Source organism: Scyliorhinus torazame, chromosome 22, assembly GCF_047496885.1.
Source record: "Scyliorhinus torazame isolate Kashiwa2021f chromosome 22, sScyTor2.1, whole genome shotgun sequence".
NCBI lineage: Eukaryota > Metazoa > Chordata > Chondrichthyes > Carcharhiniformes > Scyliorhinidae > Scyliorhinus > Scyliorhinus torazame.
In genome coordinates, this window is record NC_092728.1 from 13,732,755 (window position 1) to 13,737,609 (window position 4,855).

The window sequence follows — 4,855 nt, forward strand, 5'->3', positions numbered from 1 at the left end:
ATTACCCGTAGTCACCCTTAATCTACACCCCCCCCCCCCCCCCACCCCAAGTCTCCAGCTCCTCCCGTCCAATGCCTCTTGTAAAACTCCTCCTCCCAACCTCTGTTCCCACCCCCCAACTTTCCACCCCGGCTAGACCACTCGGACCCCGTTCTGCCAGGCTCCCATGGCCGCAGCCCCTCCCCCCCCACCTCACTCCCGGCTGAAACCGGCCAGCGTGGAGGCCCCCGTCCGGGTCCCTTTCCCGGCCCTAGGAAAGCCCAGAGATCCCCTTTTAGCACACACACCCCGCATATCCCCCTACACCCCAAAGAGCCCTCATTTTGAGTGAAAGTCCCGTCCCTTGTCCAAATATATGCAACACTGGCTCCTTTAGTCTCTACACCCGCATGAGGTTACATCGGCACATGGCCATTCCTCAGTTCTGCCACAGTCCTTCTGCCTTCGCAAACTCCTCCGCTGCTTCCGCCGTTCCAAAATAAAAGTCCCTGAGCTTGTAAGTCACCCTCAGCTTTGCTGGATATACAATGCCGCACCGCACCTTGCTAATGTACAGTGCCCTCTTCACCCGGTTGAAGGCAGCCTGCCTCCTCGCCAGCTCCACCGTAAAGTCCTGGTATACACGTATACCAGCTCCAGCCCACTGCACCACCCGCTTCTGCTTGGCCCAGCTCAGGACCTTCTCCTTCACCCTGTACCTACGGAAGCACAGAGTCACTGCCCTTGGCGGCTCACTCGCCTTTGGTGCAGGCCTCCACGACCGATGAGCCCGATCCAGTTCATATTGGGAGGGGTCCTCCCCCGTCCCCCAGTAGTTTTGCCAGCATCGCGGCAAAATACTCAGTCGGCTTCGGTCCTTCAACTCCTTCGGGCAGCCCCACGATCCTCAAATTCTGTCGCCTGGATCGGTTTTCCAGGTCTTCCATTTTTCCTCGCAGATCCTTGTTCGTGTCCATCACCTTCCGCATCTCCTTCCCCATCGAGGCAAGTTGTTCACCGTGCTGCAAAACCGTCTCCTCCACTTCCTTCAGCGCCTCCCCTTGCTCTCGCACCTCCACCACTGCGCTCGCCACCTCCATCCTCACCGGGGAAACCGCCTCCTCCACCAGCACACTCAAAACCTCCCTCATCTCCTTCCTCGCCGTCTCCATGCATTTCGCAATCTGCGCCAACTGCTTTTGGAATTCCGCAGCCGTCACCTTAATTATTTCTTCAGCCGTAAGCACTGCGGCCTCCCCTGGTGCTCCAGCCTCCATTTTCTTTGTTGACCCCGCGGTGACCTTTCCCCTCCCCAACGGACTTTCAGCCGCTTTTTTCCCAGCCGTTTGTTTTGGTGATTTTCGACATCCTTCTTCTCCTTGCGCTATCCCCCGACCTTTACTGCCGTCGCTGGCCCTAGGAGCGGGCGTTACTCCCAGAAAATGCCGTTCCCGAACGGGAGCCCTCCAACGCGCGGCTGCCTCCCGCCCGCCGTCACCTGAAGTCCCTAACCGATACAAAGAACAAAGAAATGTACAGCACAGGAACAGGCCCTTCGGCCCTCCAAGCCCGTGCCGACCATACTGCCCGACTAAACTACAATCTTCTACACTTCCTGGGTCCGTATCCTTCTATTCCCATCCTACTCATATATTTGTCAAGATGCCCCTTAAATGTCCCTATCGTCCCTGCTTCCACTACCTCCTCCGGTAGAGAGTTCCAGGTACCCACTACCCTCTGCGTAAAAAACTTGCCTCGTACATCTACTCTAAACCTTGCCCCTCTCACCTTAAACCTATGCCCCCTAGTAATTGACCCCTCTACCCTGGGGAAAAGCCTCTGACTATCCACTCTGTCTATGCCCCTCATAATTTTGTATACCTCTATCAGGTCGCCCCTCAACCTCCTTCGTTCCAGTGAGAACAAACCGAGTTTATTCAACCGCTCCTCATAGCTTATGCCCTCCATACCAGGCAACATTCTGGTAAATCTCTTCTGCACCCTCTCTAAAGCCTCCACATCCTTCTGGTAGTGTGGCGACCAGAATTGAACACTATACTCCAAGTGTGGCCTAACTAAGGTTCTATACAGCAGCAACATGACTTGCCAATTCTTATACTCAATGCCCCGGCCAATGAAGGCAAGCATGCCGTATGCCTTTTTGACTACCTTCTCCACCTGTGTTGCCCCTTTCAATGACCTGTGGACCTGTACTCCTAGATCTCTTTGACTTTCAATACTCTTGAGGGTTCTACCATTCACTGTATATTCCCTACCTGCATTAGACCTTCCAAAATGCATTACCTCACATTTGTCCGGATTAAACTCCATCTGCCATCTCTCCGCCCAAGTCTCCAGACAATCTAAATCCTGCTGTATCCTCAGACAGTCCTCATCGCTATCCGCAATTCCACCAACCTTTGTGTCGTCTGCAAACTTACTAATCAGACCAGTTACATTTTCCTCCAAATCATTTATATATACTACAAAGAGCAAAGGTCCCAGCACTGATCCCTGTGGAACACCACTGGTCACAGCCCTCCAATTAGAAAAGCATCCCTCCATTGCTACCCTCTGCCTTCTATGGCCTAGCCAGTTCTGTATCCACCTTGCCAGTTCACCCCTGATCCCGTGTGACTTCACCTTTTGTACTAGTCTACCATGAGGGACCTTGTCAAAGGCCTTACTGAAGTCCATATAGACAACATCTACTGCCCTACCTGCATCAATCATCTTAGTGACCTCCTCGAAAAACTCTATCAAGTTAGTGAGACACGACCTCCCCTTCACAAAACCGTGCTGCCTCTCACTAATACATCCATTTGCTTCCAAATGGGAGTAGATCCTGTCTCTAAGAATTCTCTCCAGTAATTTCCCTATCACTGACGTAAGGCTCACCGGCCTGTAGTTCCCGGGATTATCCTTGCTACCCTTCTTAAACAGAGGAACAACATTGGCTATTCTCCAGTCCTCCGGGACATCCCCTGAAGACAGCGAGGATCCAAAGATTTCTGTCAAGGCCTCAGCAATTTCCTCTCCAGCCTCCTTCAGTATTCTGGGGTAGATCCCATCAGGCCCTGGGGACTTATCTACCTTAATATTTTTTAAGACACCCAACACCTCGTCTTTTTGGATCACAATGTGACCCAGGCTATCTACACCCCCTTCTCCAGACTCAACATCTACCAATTCCTTCTCTTTGGTGAATACTGATGCAAAGTATTAATTTAGTACCTCGCCCATTTCCTCTGGCTCCACACACAGATTCCCTTGCCTATCCTTCAGTGGGCCAACCCTTTCCCTGGCTACCCTCTTGCTTTTTATGTACGTGTAAAAAGCCTTGGGATTTTCTTTAACCCTATTTGCTAATGACGTTTCGTGACCCCTTCTAGCCCTCCTGACTCCTTGCTTAAGTTCCTTCCTACTTTCCTTATATGCCACACAGGCTTCGTCTGTTCCCAGCCTTTTAGCCCTGACAAATGCCTCCTTTTTCTTTTTGACGAGGCCTACAATATCACTCGTCATCCAAGGTTCCCGAAAATTGCCGTATTTATCTTTCTTCCTCACAGGAACATGCCGGTCCTGTATTCCTTTCAACTGACACTTGAAAGCCTCCCACATGTCAGATGTTGATTTGCCCTCAAACATCCGCCCCCAATCTATGTTCTTCAGTTCCCGCCTAATATTGTTATAATTAGCCTTCCCCCAATTTAGCACATTCATCCTCGGACCACTCTCATCCTTGTCCACCAGTACTTTAAAACTTACTGAATTGTGGTCACTGTTACCGAAATGCTCCCCTACTGAAACATCTACCACCTGGCCGGGCTCATTCCCCAATACCAGGTCCAGTACCGCCCCTTCCCTAGTTGGACTGTTTACATATTGTTTTAAGAAGCCCTCCTGGATGCTCCTTACAAACTCCGCCCCGTCTAAGCCCCTGGCATTAAGTGAGTCCCAGTCAATATTGGGTAAGTTGAAGTCTCCCATCACCACAACCCTGTTGTTTTTACTCTTTTCCAAAATCTGTCTACCTATCTGCTCCTCTATCTCCTGCTGGCTGTTGGGAGGCCTGTAGTATACCCCCAACATTGTGACTGCACCCTTCTTATTCCTGATCTCTACCCATATAGCCTCACTGCCCTCTGAGGTGTCCTCTCGCAGTATAGCTGTGATAAGAAGATACAATTGCAGACATTTCGGCGCCACCCCCTGTACTCAGGAAGCATCAACAACAGGTTCAATGACCGCTTAGGACACGCCCGGCCAGCAAGGCACCCGCCCCTTTATTGGCTCGGATCGAAGGCAGTGATCGAGAACTGCCCAATTAATGGGGTCCAATCCGAAGGACCGCCCAAAAGAGCGCGAAACCCCTCCCAAGGATAAAGAGAGTCCACCATGTGTTCAGCCTCTTTTGGACCGGGCGCTCCAGCAACATCTATCTCCAACTGCACCACGACCAGAAACAAGTCCAAGTCCAACGCTCGCGAACAGACGGATGAGCCCAGCGGAGCAGCAGTTACTTCTCCAGACCCAGCAGATCCAGATTCGAACAAGGGCCACTGTTCCTCTGACCTAAGCCGGGTGCCCGAAGTTAAGTACAGGTTGTCATAGTTGTTAGGTGTAGTTTAACTCGTAGTGTTTATGTTGCATGTTAATCGTGTGTAAATACCATTGATCTTGAACTAACAAAGTGGTGTTTGACTCTTTGATCGCTATCCGGTTGAACCTTGTGGTGGTATCATTCGATACCAGCCGACTGAGCAATATAATATCGATATCTAAAGAAAGAAGGGCAACCTCATTGACGGCCATATTGATAGCAGGTAAAAAAAAAGGCAACAAGGGGTCAAAGAAATGTCAAGTTTTATTGGTG

The 4,855-nt window shown here is 50.9% G+C and overlaps 1 pseudogene; it reads right to left on the minus strand.

The window, feature by feature from the left end:
* Window positions 1-4,828: 4,828 nt before the first annotated feature.
* The window catches only part of LOC140399435 (transketolase-like protein 1), a 19,721-nt pseudogene continuing 19,694 nt past the window's right edge, over window positions 4,829-4,855 (minus strand).